The 18,097-nt window shown below is 44.0% G+C and overlaps 1 protein-coding gene and 1 pseudogene across 1 annotated transcript in view; both read left to right on the top strand.

Annotated features, from left to right (window-relative positions):
- The window catches only part of LOC101423327 (sororin pseudogene), a 32,661-nt pseudogene extending 26,668 nt beyond the window's left edge, over positions 1 to 5,993 (top strand).
- Positions 1 to 18,097, top strand: part of DPT (dermatopontin) — a 77,045-nt gene that overhangs the window by 28,220 nt on the left and 30,728 nt on the right. Inside the window, exons 3-5 of the mRNA XM_058310086.2 lie at positions 270 to 437; positions 1,741 to 1,884; positions 16,545 to 16,721. The gene's annotated coding sequence lies outside the window, so the exon portion shown is untranslated. The remainder of the gene's footprint in view (positions 1 to 269; positions 438 to 1,740; positions 1,885 to 16,544; positions 16,722 to 18,097) is intronic.

Genomic DNA, 18,097 nt, shown 5'->3' with positions numbered 1-18,097 from the left:
TGGCTTGCTTCTTGATGTTTTAGTTATTGTCTGTCCTAGTTATCATGTTTGGCAGAAGTTGTCTTTTTTAATTTGTTGTTTATTTTAGTTCAGCAATGGCTTTTTGTTTGTTTGTTTGTTTGTTTTTTGGGGGGGTGGGTACCAGGGGCTGGGGATTGAACCTGGGACTGTGTAATATGGGAAGCTGGTGCTCAATCACTGATCCATATCAGCTCCACTGAGTTGGTTTTTTGTTCATTTTGCTTGTTGTTTGTTTTTGTATTTTTTAGGAAGCACCAGGAACTGAACCCAGGACCTTCCATTTGGGAAGCAAGAGCTCAACCACTTGAGTCAATCTACTTCCTCAGCAATGACTTCTGAGCCTTCATTATGTACCCCCACTGATTGTGTGGAGCACACCACTGAAACAAGAAGCCTTTGTTCTCAAGAAGCTCATGGTATTGTATGGGACTTTCATATAAACTACTAATTATAACACAGGGCAGCATGACAATTTCAGGTTGAAATGAAATACAGGCAATGCATTATGGCAGCACAGAGAGCAATTACATCTTTGTCAGGTGATCAGGAAAATCTTCAGAATGCATTTGAACTGAGCTCTTAATGCTGAAAAAAGCAGGCAGATACCACTTACTGGGTGTGTACTACCAAGCATTGTGCTCCACACTTTCACATGCATTTTCTCATTTCATATTCACAACAATCCCACCTTTCCTTCTGGACAAACATAGGCATCTAATTCAAATAAATCTAACTGCCAAAGGCAGTTCTTGCTGACTCCAGAACCCCCCTGTCCTCACACTGTACCCCATACCTGCTTATCTGAGTAGGTTTTCTAACAGGTAGAAGATGGAAAGCACTCCAGCGTGCATGTCCTTGCAGAACCAGCAGAGTGAAGAGTGTCTCAGAGGACCAGACTGACAGCCTGGAAAAATTGTGTAGGGAATGTTTCTTAATTATTGAGCACTTACCATGTGCCAGGCATTGCCTGAACACTTCACAGACATGACTTCTTCTAATTCTCATAATAACCTTGAGAACTGGACATTATTATCTCAATTTTTACATTTGAAGAGATTCAGACAGGTTAATTTGCTCAAGGCCTCTCAGAAAGTTGAAGAGCAAGGATTTACTCTAAAGCCCAATGATTCCTTTCCCACGTCATAATCCATAAGGGAAAGGACTTTACAGATTAGATCAAAGGTCTTTTGGGCTTTTAGCCATAACTATGCATTCACCTTCTGTTCTCCAACCCAGGATATGAAAGCAAACAAAGATGGAGAAGGAGGGGGATAGGGAGGGGAAGGGAGGGGAAAGGGGGGGGAGGAGGAGGGGGAGGAGGAGGAGGAGGAGGAGGAGGAAGAAAAATTCCTAGATCCCTTCCACCAAATTTCTGTTATCAGTCGGAATATCATCAGTTGGATTGTAAACTGGCAATGAGAAAGAAATGTGAGGAGAGTAGTTTTCACCACTACCTGCCAAGGACAGTAGTACTTTCCCACTTTATGAATGGAAGAACTTAGACTCAGAAAGTTAAGAACCTTGGCCAAAATCAGATAGCAATTAAATGGCAGAAGGGATGAATAGATCATCAGTTAATATTTACAGTGGTTACCAATACTTTGTATTCAGATATTTATGCCTGGCTGTCTCTGGACCATTTTTTAAAGGAATCGAGTCAAAATGTGTAGATGGATTTCCTTCCTGGAGTTTGAACTTGGGGTTTTCTCTTCCTTGCAGGGTTTGGGGGGCTTTGCATTGGACTTGCCATAAATGGTAACAAGTATTTCTTTACCATTTACCATTGTCTCGTGAGCTCTTCTTGGAACAGACCCATTGGGGGCTGCTTACACAGATCCAGATCATCTCCACAAAGGAGGCAAGGTAAATTCCCATGATTCCAGGGCCCAGGGGAGACTCTGCCAAAAGGACTGCTTTCTCCATTCCAGAAAAGTGAAAACAGTGTGTGTTTCAACTGGCCATGGGTAAAGGACCAACTGCCTGCTAGGTAGCCTAACCCTTCTGGTGACTGATTGAGAAGTTCCACACAACAATGGGCACTTAGAACAACCCAGGAACAGTCACATGTTGTGTGAAAGTATTACCTACAGGCCGGGTGCTGTCACTAAACCGAATTGACCATCTAAGACAGGTCAGGGTTTAAAATTCTATAATTACAGTAATAACTATTTATCGAGCAGCTATTATGGGTCAGTTGCGATGCTAGCATTGGAAATTTAAGGTGAATAAAGAAATTTCTATTTCAAAAGTCTTAAAGTCTAGAGGAAGTTTCTAAAAATAAACAGGCAGCCAAAGTACACTGTAGGAAGTACTCCCATAGGGGAACTTGAACCAGGAAATAGGAGGGTCAAGGAAGGTATCCTAGGGGCAATTCTGTAAAGTGAAATGGGATTAGGCAGGTGAATAAGGAGGCATGGAGACTGTTTTGTGCTGTGGGAAGATTATGTGAATGCAGGACGTGAGAACCATCATGGTATTTTAAGGCACCTGAAAGTGATTGATGTGGCTAAATCATACAGCTCTGGGGGAGAAACAGCAGGTAAACCATGAGAGGATAACTCCTAATCTTTCTCAATAATGACTCTTTTCTAGAATGTATTTTAAATATAGAAACATTAAATGTTAGAGTTGGAAAGAATTTCAGGTCAACTAAGCCAATCCCCTTGTTTAACAAATGAGAAAAGCAAGGCTTAGAAAAGTTAACCACTTACCCAAAAGCTCCCAAATAAAGCACTAATAATTTTGCTTTAGTAACTGTTTGAGTATACTACAATCACAGATGGGAAAAATACGTGTTGTCCAGCTCCAGGTATAGCAAGCATGCAACTTCAATTAAAATGGCAAAAGAATTTCTTACAACCAATTCACAAAAACAATGATTTTGTGAATCATTCCAAAAATTGGTGACACGTAAGAATCTGAGTTATCGTGGTGTAATTGTCTTTTCAGAGAACATTGTGTATAGAAATGTAGAGTGGAAGAGATATGGACCCTTTCCCCTTAACACAAGAGGTACTTCCATAGGTCCTATCCCACTTTTAATGAATATGAGTATATTTTAAGCCCAAATGTTCCAGGGAAAATGCTCTTGTCCTAAATACAGTTCATCAATCTGACTGGGGCCTAGCAAACCGATTTAAAGATAAGCCTCCTGGTGATGCCTACAATGAAAGGAAACCAGCAAAGGCATGGTAAATTATCCCTGACTCAAAGCCTTCCATTCCAGACCCTAAAAATATTCACTGTATTAGTTCTTCCTTCCAACTGCAATAATAATGAATGCTTACATAATATCTTTTATCTAGGAACTCTAAATGATTTGCTAAGATTACATTGTTGGTTCTTTTTAAGTTAGCCATGGGAAAATGTCGGTTTTTGCCACTTGGGAAAATTATACTCTTCTCAGTTTAAGACCCCACGCACAGCCTGATTCATCTTTCTCAGGCCAAGAGATAGATGTGCCTGCAACAGAAGGGCAATCTGAGAACAACACGAAGGAGACACTTGGTCAGGGACTTAGGACATTCTGCTGAGATGGCAGTGTTGACTCCGGTGTGTGCAGTGCTACGGAAGTTCTGTGTGTTCAAGGAGCCTCACGCTCCAGAACGCTGTCCCAGTTTGCTAGGTACTTTAAGTATTGCAGTTTGAAATCATGGGCTTCCTGTAAACCACCTTTTAATGTTTCCAATGTCTATTTCAGATTTTTAGGATAATGTGTGTATATATTTGTGTTTGTATGGTTTTGCGTTTATATTTTGTGTGCTTGTGTATTTATTTGCATGCATTTATGTGTATATTTGTGTTCATATATCTACATGTAGCTCCAGGACAACTCAGTGGATAAGAGTTGCAGCATATGGGGCACTTTCTTTCAAAACTATGCAATCTCACTTGTAAAATGTCCAAGTAGTTAAAAAAAAAAAAAATCACCATTTTAAGACAGATAAGTATTTTGTACTCTATTCTGTCAGTACTAGCAGTCCTTTACCATCATTGTAATAAATAACTGGTTTTTGAGCTAAACTTTAGGCTACCTCCAAATATAGGGAAGAATGAGACTGTGAACTTTAGAGTTAGAATTCCTAGGTTCAAATCCCAGGTGCTTTCCTACCTGGCAACGTGACTTTAGGCAATTAATACCTTCTTTATGTGAATCAGTTTTCCAATTTCTAAAATGTGCATAATCCCATTTTGAAGTGTGGTTGTGAGAATTAAATGTGATAATAAATATAAAGAGCTTACCATGTTGTCCCCCATGTAAGTATGCAAATGGCAACTTTTGCCACTTCCATAAAGTCACTGCCATGATATACTTGCTTATAGAGTTAAACGGAAGTACCATTTTGCATTTGAAAGGGAACAGATTTTTTTTTTTATGATAATCATGATTTTTTTTTTTAAGGTTAATGAGCTGAGACCCGGTCAAAACAACATTTACTTTCTCAGGCCCCTTTCCACTAATAACTCTCCCCACATGCTGGTTTTTGTTTGTTTTGGTCTGGTTTTGTTTTATATTGTTTTTGGCTGATCTCTTTAAAACAAGATATTTACACAATTATCTGGCTGTTCCCAAAGCATTAGGATTTAATGGAGGATTCTCATTAGCAAAACCAAAATATTCTTACTTACACTATATAACAGCTAACATTATTTACTAGTCATTAGGTGTCTGGCACCTCCCAAGTATCTTACATATATTGACTCACTTCTCAAAGCAATCCTTTGAGGTAGGAACTATTAACTCCTCCATTTTACAGAGAAGGAAACAGAGCTTAGATATTATTAACTTGCCCAAGTTTCACTACCCTGTCTTCCCAGGATCCTCTAAAATCAGAGCCAGAGGTAAGGTCTAAAACCTTAAGGATCTATTGGGGAGATGCAAATCGGTAACACCTAGGCTGAGTGGAAATGGCGGAAGTGGGACTTCCGCTTCCTCCTCGGCTGGGCGAGTAATTCCGACATGTCCAGCGCCTGGCGGCCCTCCAGCTTGGATCCAGCCTACCGCAGCAGTGGCTGCGGAGGACATCGAGGCCAAAACCAGAAACGTCTGGGTGGCCATCACAGTCCACAGGGGCCGCCCGGTGCTCTGGGCGTAAGGCCCATCTCCTACCAAGGTTCTGCACAGGTCCCAGCGGAAACCAGGCTCTGATCTCCCGAGCATCCTCCCTGAAATCTGGCCGAAGGCACCCCAGCGGCTCCAGCCAGAAAGCCCATGGTCCTGAAGAAGACAGTGGCCCATGCCTTAGAGGTCCCAGCTCTCCATCGCCTCGCAGGAGCCCTAGCATTGCCTTTTTCCTGGAGAAAGAAAGCAACCCTCCTAGCAAGGAACCTACCAAGGAGGACCTCGACATGCAGCGTGTCTGTCACCTCAGCCACCGCTCCAGGGCTGTACCCCTTGAACCTCGATCTAGCTCCAAAGAAGGACACCCAGATGCCAGAGTCTTGGAAATGTCTAAGAAAGTCAGGCTGTCCTACACCCGGCTAGAGTCTCTCGGCTCTGCCTCCACCTCCACCTGGGCTGCTGGTCCTGCTTTTGCCTCAAGGGGCTGCTGGAGGCAGAAGACTTGGCCGGATTCTCACCTGTGGTGTGTTCAAAGTCAGCTGAGGTGCCCAGCCATGACCCTCCCCAGGGTCTCCCTGATGACTGTGAAGGAGAAGCAGAAGAAGAGGAAGGTGCTGGAGATCCTGAAATCCGAGTGGCAAATGCTGGCTTTGAAGCTGCTGAGCAGTTTGATCTCCTGGTTGAACGAGATGAAGTGGGGTTTCCCCTGGCCAGGCTCTCCCTTCTCCCCCTATACATAGCCTTCCCCGCCATGGTAGCCTGGAGAAGATACTTGGGGTCGCCCTCCCCGGCTGCCCTGCTACCAGTGCATGCGCCATTGCCACACAGAGACCTGGCCACCTCGGAAGGCTCGGAGGGCAGCAGTGGTCTCAGTTTCAGAAAATGTCCATCTAGCTGGACGCTCACTTGATTTCTGTCTCTAGTCTGTAGCCCGCTGGCCTCTGAGTGTCCCAGCCAGCTTCCAGTTAGCTGAAGGCTGAGGAATAGGAATCACTGACCCCGTCAGAGGACATTAAAGGGCTGGGCTTGGAGGACAGTGTCCCTCTGCCCTTGCTGACGTGTCTGGCTGCTCCGACCACTCCCGCAAGAAACTGGCACTGAGGCTGTGGAAAGCCTTTGACTTTTGCTCCTGAGTTCCAGCCACAGGCATCTATGTAAAGAGGCTTTAGGTTCTGTGGGTTTCCTCTAGGAATTTATGTTCATGGTCCCAGAGGGAACTGATGGGTTGGCGGAAGGTCCTCTCTTTGAGGAAGAAACTGTATTCACAGCCTGTGGAGACTGTTATGGGGGAGAAAACGAGACCTGAGTAGGTCTTAGGCCAGCTTTCCCTGCATAGAAGCTCGGTTTTAGAGTTGTTGTTCTATGTTGAGGTGTTCAGTAAATGCTGGGCTCATGGAGCGCCAGCTGTTTGGGGCTAAGAGGGTACGTTTAAGGGCTTGGCCTCCAGGTCCTGCAGGCTCCAGGTGCCATGGAACCTGACGCTGGGGACTGTGAGACATCACTGTCAGAGACCACTCTGCGGGAGGGGTGAGGGTAGGAGGGCAAGGCAGGAGGCACCCCCTTTTGTCACTCACACCCATTTCTGACACAAAGCGTGATGCCTGTTCAGCTCTAAAAGTATGGGCTGAAAAGGCCCAGTCCCACCAGCATTTCAAAACTACCATTTGCAAAGATCTAGGAAGCTTTTCTTACATACCAGGAAGGGGCGGGGGTCAATAGAGATTTTAGCATTTCGTTTCCTTTCTTAGATGAGAACATTGCTTGAGGTAGGTGCTAGGAAATGAACTGGGGGTCCCGATGTCTCAGGGATTTTCTCTCCTTTTTCTCAATGCTGGTAGAAGGTTTGATTTAGGAGGCTGCCTAAGCTACCGCTATTCTCACCATACTCCAGCCATTACAGGTTTTGACATTTACAGGTTTGTGTAATTAGAAGCTAAGCAGAATGTGGAGGGGCTCACAGAGAACAGAACACCAAGAAAGACGAGTGCTCTTGGGCACATGGATGAAATGCTGTGGGCCTGGTGGGCGCTAATGAAATCCCTTACAAGGCCTGGGAGACCTGGGATATCTGATGCATCCTGTGCCCTGAAAACAAGCCCCCTTGCAGGTGTGGGCCCAGAAGCCCTTGCGCCAGATCACACCTGAAGACTCAACCCCATTGGCTGACAGAGCTCTTGGGAGATGTTTTAGTCCTACAGAATCCATGGTAGACAGTGTTGAGTTCTTACAGTCACTGCAAACTTTTCTCTTTCTCTAGAAGATTTAGTTAGAGAAAACTGAGACTTTTTAAAATTAAAAGACCTAACTAAGGAAAAAGAAAATGGGGTAAGTGAGGTAAGGAATGAGCTGAAGTGTGAAGTGATATGTTCACTGGGAGTCTGGAGTTTGCATGGAGAAACTGTACCTTGGAGCAGTCCCTGGGAAAGAGGAAGGGGGGATATTTGCCCACCCATTTCCCTCCATTTCTGATTCCCCTTTGGAAGGAGGGATATTTCCCCACCCATCCTCACTTGAGGCCCTCACTGCCCAGAACTTCCAGGGTTTGTTATGCAGCCCCTCAGAAGCTACTCAGGAAGCCAGATGGCGCATGGCACTGTGGCATTCCTTCCACAGGAGAATTTGGAGGGGCAAACTGGTGCTGGGGGAGTATTATCTGAGAGAGAGAATGAAGGAGGTGGTGAGGGAAGCTGAGAAGGCTGGCAAGGAAGATACCGGATACACTCAGGTGTAACTGAACAATGATTGTCTCACTCCATGGGAGAAAACCTAGAACCCAGGCCTTAGGAACCTTTAGTGCTAATGGCTGAAGTGAAATAAACAGAATAAGTATGCCTGTGCCTGAGAGAACAAGGGCCATTTAGTGTGTCTGTAAGGCACCAGGTCAAATGCCTTAAAACCAAAATACCTCAGAATGTGTTGATGATTTGGCTTACGGAGCTTACCAAATTCAAAAGTCTCTTGATAGCTACTGATGATTTTTAGTTAAAGTGCATTTTCTTTCAGAGGTCCAATTGAAATGAGCTCTCTCATCTAGACTTAATGTCACAAAATGGATATATTTCAGTTAGAAGCTATCATGGACACATTTGTACACACACATACAAATATGCGTATATACAGAGATGGCTAAAGAAGCTATCATGACATACATACATATGGCTGAAAAGATCAGAAGTTCTTTTCTTTTGCAGTCAGAGGCTTTTCTTTAAGTGGAAGCTATTGATTACTTTAGTTTACAAGGCATGGTACTTTCTTAGGTTTGGCCTCTTTGCTCCATGAATCATATTTTTTTCTGAAAGCCATTTGTTTTGGATATTGCCATATGCTGTGCAACAAATTATTATTCATCATTTTCTCTGTTTGTCATTAGTCAGAAGGTCACATTATGTCAAATCTTGCTTCGGAGACTCCTGGAAATATTTTTGAGTGGAGAGTGGTGTGTATTGGGAAAGGAGGAGTGAAAGGTACTTTTACTTCATTGAAACTGACCTTTTTCAATTCATTCAACAAAATGTTGATTCAGCATCTCCAATCAATTTATACCAGGCCTGGGCTGGGCGCTGGGATCAGTGGTGAACACTACAGACAGGTTCACTGCTTTCAGATGGTTTATCCTTAGGTCTCCAGACAGCAGCTGTTTGTAGGCTACCCTCGGGTCATCTGTCAAAAAATACATCAGAAAAAAAACAATTTTTTTTCTGAGCTGCTGCTTGCTCTGAATTTGATATCAGACAAACAGAATTCATCCCTTGTTCCTGAAGGTGGTAGATATGTGTAGAGTCAAAAGGCTGAAAGGGTGTGCTCAGTCTCCCTGTTTCAGTCAACAGACATGTGCTGTGTTACATGTCAACACTGTACCAGGCCCAGCACTCTACACTGAAGAAACAACAGCGAGTTCCAGATCCGGAACCAGCCCTCCTGGAACCTATAGTCTGGGGGGTGCGGGAGTCAGGCATTCGTCTGAGTTGGGGCTGTCAGGAAGCCTTCCCCAGGAACTGAGGATTAAGTAGAGACCCAAGCAAGGAGCAGTTTTTCAGAAGCAGGGAGGTGAAAAGAGCATTCCAGGCCACTGAGGGAGCAGGCAAAATAACTGTAGAATCCCATTCCAGGTCCACATTAATCTGTAAAGGGGAGAGGGCAGGAATATATGTGTGTGTGGGTATATATATACAGGCTAGCTCCAGGTGGTTCTGATGCAATCCTGAGACATCCCTCACTTGGAGAACACAGCCTTTGTTTTCCAACGGACTTCAGAACGGAACATCTCTACCAGCTGGCTGACCTTGGGCAAGTGTCGCTCTAAGCATCAGTCACCTTGTTTGTAAAATTAAGGTAGTGTGTCCCTCAAAAGTATGAGGATGACATTAGACACATTGAACATAAGAGTGTGTGCCATGCTTAGACATACTGATGTAAGATGCAGATCAGCAAGACGCTGATTTTGGTTCAGACATCTCCAGGGACGGAGCTCCAGTGGCCTAGTAGAACAGAATGACCCATGCACATTAAGGACAAATCAGAGGTATTCCCAACATATTTCAGGAAAGGTTTGCTTTTTACTAAAGAGGAAAGGTTGCAAAGGTCAGCATTTGGAGGGAATGATAGGAGGGTTGAGAAGCAGTAGAGTGGCCGATAGAAGTGGGCCTGGCTTCACATCAAAAAGGAATGATGTTTATGCTTCCCTACATCCCTCCCCTGGGGAGAACATTCTTCTCTCCTGAGGAGCTTAAGACTATAAGCAGCAGAAGACAGGCCTCCAGTTCTATGGCCAGGGCCAATGTGTTAGGGTCTTCAGTGTACTGAACCCAGCCAATTTTTTCAGTCAGGCCCGGGCAGGGGTTAGGTACATACTCAAAAAGAGGTGACTGAAGAGAATTAACAAAAGAACTATTTACAAAAGCATGAGCAGGATTCAGGGTAAACACCTCAGGGCAGTCTAACTGCTGAAACAACATCCCTAGGCCTGAGGCAGCAAGGCAAGGGAGTGCTGTTCCTAGAAGCCAGCAGAAGCTCTGGTCTTGGTAGAAGGGCCAGCCAGCAGAAGCCACGGCTGCGTACAGAGAAACCCACCCCATGCCAGCCAGGGCCTGGCAGGAAGGGAGCCAGGGGAAATGAAATTTTGACCCCCCTCTCCTGTCATCCTTCAGTATTCTGTGTGTGCCTCCCATTGGCTGGGCCCAGGCAGCACCCCGAGGGTAAGAGAGCACTTAATGCAGTACAGAAAGCCTCAGGACATAGGACTAGAGAGAGGCGAGATCCAGAGAGTGAAGTGTCGCCTTGCAAAACAATAGCACATATTTGTTGAGCTCCAGGCTCTGTTGTAAGCACTTTACATGTATTGTCTCATTTAATTTTCACGAGAGATTAAAAGTAAGGTCAGTGAGTGTGCACATGCACACACACACATACCCACACATGCACAGCCCGCAGGGCTCAGGCATCAGAGCAGAAATCCTGCAGTCTCTAATATTGTTTCTGCTTAGGTGGAGTCAGGCCACTGCCGAAGAAAGTGGAATTATTTTGGTAGGTGTTGATATTGCAGCATTTTTGAACACTGGGGTAGAAAATAGCACTAATTAGTGTGCAGTGTGCTCAACTCCAGGCTGTTGACAGAGAAGGGAGGGAGGGCTGAGCTGCTGCCTCTGCTGCCGTTCTCAGTTCTGCCCTGTCACTGTCTGCGTGGGCGGCGTGTGCGCAGCAGGCAGGCGGTGGCTCCACGGGAGCAGGAATAGAGTGCAAAGCCCTCAGCACAGCCCACGTGCCTCGGAGCCAGGAGCACGCCTGTGCTTTGACCAACACCGGGGAGTTGGCGGAGAAGCCTGCTGCCTGCTGCCTCTTACTTGAGAAAGAAGACAAAATCAGAAATACCCTCAGGGAATAAATATGCCCATGGTTCTAGGCTTGGCTGTGTATAAAAGTCACCCGGGGGAATCTTGTTAGAAATGCAGATCCCAGAGCCCCACCTCCAGAGATTCCACTTCAGTAGGACTGACAGAGGACCCTGGAATCTTACTGCCCGTGAGAATGCTCCTCCATGACCGTGAGGTATGCGGACCTCACTTTGAGAAATACTTACCTGGAGTGGGCATGTGCTTTTAGAGGTGGGAGAGACAGTAGGCTTCTTCAGTAGCCCAGTCCAACCTCTGAAACCCATTGATGTTAACTGGTTGTACAGCACCAGAAGGAAGTACAAATATGTAACTGCAGAGATGGGAGCGAGAATGTGACTCTCAAAGGATAAGCCAGATGTGATCAGAGGAAGCTGCAAGTAGAAGTAGTGCTGGAGGAGCCAACTGACAGAGACAATGGACATGTTGGCTCCTCTGGAGGGGCAAGTGGCTAAAGTCGCTGTCAGGGAAGCTACTTCTCTAGCTAAAATGCTCCCCCCACACATACACCTCCTTGCCTTCAGGATTCTCAGAGGGAAGGGGCTGGTGAATGTGTATGGTCTGGCTCTTCTAAAGCACTCTAGGTGGGCCACCTTGCTTCCCTGAAGGACATGTTTACAAGTGCATTCATTTTTAAGGAGTGCTGTAACAAATTACCACAGACTGGGTGGCTTAAAACAGTAGTTCAGGAAACCAGAAGTAGGAGATCAAGGAGTCAGGAGGGCCATGCTCTTTCCAAGGTCTCTAAGGGAAGATCTTCTTGCCTCTTCTAGCTTCTGGTGACCCCAGGTGTTCCTTGGTTTGTGGTTGCATAACTCCAATCTCCACCACCATCTTCACATGGTTGCCATCTTGCTGTGTGTCTCTGTGTCTCTTTTCCTCTTCTTATAAAATATCAGTTGTCTTGGATTAGGGCCTACTATTTCAGTATGACTCATCTTAACTTGGTTATAGCTACAAAGAACTATTTCCAAATAACGTCAGATCCACAGGTTAGGACTTCAACATATCTTCATGTGGTACACACAACCTATAACCTAGTCTCTTGATGCCAAATTCTCTAGATCCCAGAAAAACATGGCAGGGCTCATTGGGATTGACTACTAGCAAAGCATTATGCTTCAAGACCCTCAACTGGGGAAACGGACTTTGGCCCAGTGGTTAGGGCGTCCGTCTACCACATGGGAGGTCCGTGGTTCAAGCCCTGGGCCTCCTTGACCCGTGTGGAGCTGGCCCATGCGCAGTGCTGATGCGCGCAAGGAGTGCCGTGCCACGCAGGGGTGTCCCCCCGTGGGGCAGCCCCACGCGCAAGGAGTGCGCCCGTGAGGAGAGCTGCCCAGCGTGAAAAGAAAGAGCAGCCTGCCCAGGAATGGCGCCGCCCACACTTCCCGTGCCGCTGACGACAACAGAAGCAGACAAAGAAACAAGAAACAAGACGCAGCAAAAAGACACAGAAAACAGACAACCAGGGAGGGGATGGGAATTAAATAAATAAAAATAAATCTTTAAAAAAAAAAAAGACCCTCAATTGGAACTAGGAAACACAGGTTTGTGTCCGGACCCTGTCATGCAATATTTCTCTAACTTTGGACATCACTCTCATTCTCAAAGCTTTGATTTCCAAGTCATAAAATGGAAATGATAAAGTCAGCTTTACGACCTCTATCAATGCAAAGATGTGAGATCAGGTTAAAGCCTCACAAACAGAAGAGAATCAATATTTATTGATGGTTTATATACTTTATGCAAACTGCTTCCCAAATTAAAGGCACTGCTATTTCATAACTTTAAGTTAAAAACACTTATAAAACTGATTTCAAATGAGGACATGTGGCTTGGAATGCCCTCACTTAAGTAGTTTCTGATTGGCTTGCTTTCTTCTCACAGGACATACCTCTAGCATGATCTCTAGCTGGTCATGGGCTGCAGGTTGTAATAGGTATTCAGATTTCTGTTGCTCCACTTACAAGCTCATATACAGTTACTTAAGTAATATTTTCATATCCATCACTTCTCTAGGCCTCATTCATCCTCAAATGTCCCAGAACACTTAGGCACTTAAAGCTGTGAGTTTCCTTCACGAGTATTTGAGAGTTAACCTGGCTTAACTCCCCTTTCTGCGTCCAAGGGAATCCTGGTGCCAGTACTCAAGAAGACTCTCCTCCTCCACCAGGCTGGATCCTCCATGTGCCACCTGCTCCCGAGGCTCCTGAATTTCCCTCCCTCCCTCTTTGCCTCAGCCCTCAGCCCTGTTCTCCTAACACCTCTTCCTGCAAACTCCCTCTTAATGACTTCTGCCATGCTCACTCTTGGTCATGGATTAATGGAGTCCCTGTGAGTGGTGAAACAACACCCTCCCAGCTTCACTCATTTCCAAGCCCCTCCATCCATTCATCTGTGCAAGAACCTTCTTGACTGTGCAGATGATGATGCAAACTCAACCCTGTTTTCTAATGTTTCTCTCTGAGGTAGCAATGACAACCTATATTTGTACCCAGCTTTACTATTTAAAAGGCTTTACCTGGCCACCATTTGATTCTCACAACAATCTCATAGTGGTGAAAATGGCAAGAACTGTAATTATCCCCCATTCTACAGATGATAAAAACAGAGGCTACTGGTTTTGTCTAACTCAGTGGTTCTCAGTTAGGGGTGATTTTGCCCTCCAAGTGACATTTTTGGCAATGTCTGGAGACATATTTGGTTGTCACAACTGGGAAAAGGGAGGAAGGGTGCACTGACTTCTGGTGGGTAAAGGCACAGGGCACTGCTAAATATTCTACAATGCACAGAACAGCCCTTTATGACAAAGAACCATTCAGGACAAAACAGCAGTAGTGCCGAGACTGAGAAACTCTGGTCTAAGGTCATTTAGCTTACTTGCAGAAGCAGGATTCTAACCCAAGTGCTTGGATTCCAAAAGACCCTGTTCTTCTCAGGACCATCTGAGGCTCTGACATAACTATCTGGTATCCCAGCAATAAAATCTTCTTTCTAAGAGCATCAGACAAATGAATTTGTCTCTTTTGTGTTGTGGAGGAGCTATGAAAATTCTGGCTAGTTAGCCATTTCTGAACCTAGTTTTCCTTAACCATAAAATGATTATCCTAGGACTGCTGGAAGATTAAATGTACTGTTATATAGAAAGCATGTAGTAGAGTGTCTAGCACACAGTTGGTGCAATTTATTCTACCCTGCCCAATCTTCTTTCTTTCCTCAACCTCAGAGCTCAGCTCACTATTTCTCCAAGTCTAACCCCAATGCCATAATGGTGGGTTCTGCAGAAGATCTGAGAAAGCAGTGGATTGTGCAAAAGACAGCAAGCTTGAGGGAAGGGAGGACACCTGGGCAAGTCTAGGCTACTCAGGGCCTTACTCAGCTAAACCAGGAAACTGGCAAACATTCATTTTGGAGGTGGAATGCAGATTGTTCAGCAGATACTTGCCATGGACTTCCTGACAATATGTTGTATAAAGACCATGTAGTTTGGCCACATGGAGCTGCAGCCAAATCCTGATTATATAAAAGGTATTAAAAGAAGAAAGAAAAAACAGTCTGCAAAGACAAACTCCACCAATATTTCCCAGCCAATATTTCAAGCTAGCCATCTTCTCATCTGGGGCTACCAGCTGCATCAAGGCGTAAGGATGAGCCGTGCCCTTTGTCCTCCCTGTAGTTTGCCTGTGGAGACAACAAGGTCATACCTAGAATACTCCAAGTGAATTCAGGTCTGCAGTAGGGTGACCTCTAGGTCTGCACTGTTCCCTGGCAACCTGCAGGAGGAATTGTCCCTTAAAGTACAGCTCGGAGAGATACATTGATTCTTTGGACATTCTTGGGGATCCCCATTGAGATCAAGTAAAAAAAGTGTATTCAGAATCTCTCAAGAAGGGATAATAGCTCTGAAAAAGCTGCCAGATAGAAGTGGATCCAGGCCCCTGAAAGTGTCACCTGGAATAACTGTAGGCTTCCAGAACTTTCAAAAGAACCCTGGCCTAAAAACAAGTTTTGGAAAGACTGTGGCGAAATTCCTCATGCACTGCTAGTGGGAATGTAAAATGGCACAGCTGCTCTAGAAAACATTCTGGCAGCTCCTCAAAAGGTTAAATAGAGTGACCATGTGACTCAGCAATTCTACGCCTAGATATGTACCTAAGCAAAATGAAAACATATGTCCACACAAAAACTGAGCATGAATGTTCATAGCAGCCCTATTCGAAAGAGCCAAAAAGTGGAAACAACCCATATGGCCATCAGCTGAAGAATGGATCAATAAAAGATGTATAGCCATTAAATGGATTATGATTTGGCAAGAGAAAAGAATGAAGTACTGATTTATCCTACAACATATCCGACAACGTAGATGAACCTTGACAAAATTTTGCTAAGTGAAAGAAGCCAGTCACAAAACAGCAGATGTATTGGTTAATTCCATTTGTATGAAATGCCCAGAATAGACAAATCCATAGAGATGGACAGTAGATTAGTAATTACTTAGGGCTAGAATGTTCAGGGGAAATGGAAACTGATTGCTAATGATACAGGGTTTCTTGTTGGGATGATGAAAATCTTCTAAAATTGATTGTGGTGAATATGCTAAAAGCCATTAAATGGTATACTTTAAATGGTGAATTGTACATCTCAAGAAAGCTGTTATTAAAAAAGAAAAAAAAAAAGAAAAAGAAAGAAAGAAAAAAGAAGGAAAATCCAGGCCTGTGACTGCACATTGGCAGAATCTTTCTAAAACATCTCAAATACACTTGTCTATTGAGAGGTGATATAGCCCATAGTTTTCAAGTGTGGGCTCTGGAATAAAAAGGAATGAGCCAGGATCAGATAGGCTTCAAGATAGAGACTGTACCACCTTCACTTCAGTATCACTATATTACTCCTTGTGAAGTGACTCCTGGAATTTGGACAGAAGCATTATCTACAATGTAGAGTCTACAAAATGGTTCTAACATTAGCATGTTTTAGAATCACCTGAAGGACTTGATAAATCATATATTGCTGGGCTTCACCTCTAGACTCTCTGAATCAGTAGGTCTCAGTGGAATTGGTGAATTTACATTTCTAACAAGTTCCCAAGTGAGGCTGGTGATGATGGTGCTGCAGGGTCTGGGATCACACCTGAAAAACTAGTGATCTAATCCTCAGATCTTCAAAGTCCCAAACCTGTTGAGCATACTTTGACAATAATAATAAAAATCCATAATGTAAATTAGTTATATATGTTTGTATGTTAATATAAATAATTTTATAAATATCTTACTTGGCAATTATTTCTAAATATTAGTTTATAATCAGTAACTGCAGTTTTGAAGGATTGCCAGTTTAGGAATCAGAAGACCTGAGGGTTACAATCTTCTAGTTCTGGGAACTTGGGGGAAAAATACACTTAGACAGCAGTTTACTCATCTGTGAAAAACATCTAATAATGGCTCCCTAATATATAGTGTAAGGTTGTAAGGAAAGTAATGTAACTTAGTTGAAAACACATGATAAACTTTGAGTTTGTTCAGCTTACATTCTTTATGTCTGTTTGTTTGTTCCATTCTCTATGATCCCTCCAGCAGCTCACTCAGCACTTTTTGTTGATGCCACCCACATACTGCACTGGCCAGTATTTTGGTGTTGAGGATTGAATCAAGTCCCCCACAAAAGACATGTTCAAGTCATAATCTGTGTCTGTGATGGTCCAATGAATCCATTGTCAAACAGGACTTCTGAAGATGCCATTATTAGTTAAGGTATGGACTCATTTGTGAGTGGGATCTTTGAAGATCCTATTTAAATGAAGCCAAATTGAATCAGAGTGGGAAACAATCCACATGACTGAAATCCATTTAAGGCAGAGGATGTTTAGATGCAGTCAGTAGAAGCCAGAAGGCAGAAGAAGCCAGCGAGGAGAGAGATCGCCATGTGATGGAGGGCTGCCATCATCAGACCCTGGGGGAAAGTTTGACTTCGCTGACAATTTGATTTTTGACTTTCAGCCTTCAAAGCCATGAGACAATAAATGCTTGTCATTTAAGCCAACCCACTGTGTGGTATTTGCCATAGCAGCCTTGGCAAACTAAGGCATTTCAGGATAGAGGTGGTGGGAGAAGATGGTACTAAAAATAAAACTGGGACTCATGATCTGTTCAGCCCAGGGCCTTCCCTTCAGTAACCATAACCATAACAAATTGCACCCCACTGCTGACACGCGTGCATGCACACACTCTTGCTTTATTCCTGTGTCTAGCTTTCTCTTTCCTTCAAAGTTAACTTGATGTTGAAGCTAATCTAAATGGCATCTGATAAATGTGAAATGTTCTTGGGCAGGGGACAGTATTTGTACTGTGATTTTTCCCTTGTTCTACATTCTTTAGGAGGATGGTTCTTAAACTTTAGTGTGAAAAAGAATTACCTGGAAAACCTTTCCTAAAGTGTAGCTTCCTTTGGATCCCTTCTGAGGTTATATTCTGGTGGTCCTGGAGTGGAACCCAGGGCTCTTTTTTTTTTTTTTTTAATTCACAGGGAGAGTGCCTACAATTGCAAAGGAGAGAGTCCCATCTATCAGATGTATGGGATCAAACAATAATGATGGAGTGTGCATCACCATCCCGGAGTCCTCAGGATTGGGGAATAAACTATGGACTGAAATAAACTAACTTGTATTCTACTATACACTACTTGTGATTCTAGCAATGGAGGAAGTGCCATTGTTGTGGACGCAATGACCCATGGATGTTCTGGGGTTAGGGAGAGGGAAAAACAGGTGTAATGGGGGGCATTTTCAGGACTTGGGAATCAACCTGAATGACATTACAATGACAGATACAGCCTGTTATATATGTAGCCATAACCTACAGAGTTGAATGGGAGAAAGTATAAACTACAATATAAACTATAACCCATGCTTAGTGGCAATGCTCCAAAATGTGTTTATTGATTGTAATGGGTATACCACACTGATGAAAGATATTGGTAATGTGGGAAAATGTGGGAGGTGTGGCAAGCGGGGCTTATGGGAATCCCCTGTATATTCTCTGTAACATTTATGTAATTGAAGTATCTTTTAAAAAATAAAAAAGGGGGAAAAATTCACAGGGCTTTATGATATGATTGATCTACAACTACG

The sequence above is a fragment of the Dasypus novemcinctus genome, chromosome 13 (assembly GCF_030445035.2).
Source record: "Dasypus novemcinctus isolate mDasNov1 chromosome 13, mDasNov1.1.hap2, whole genome shotgun sequence".
Taxonomy (NCBI): Eukaryota; Metazoa; Chordata; class Mammalia; order Cingulata; family Dasypodidae; genus Dasypus; species Dasypus novemcinctus.
This window is presented reverse-complemented; position numbering and strand designations above follow the sequence as displayed.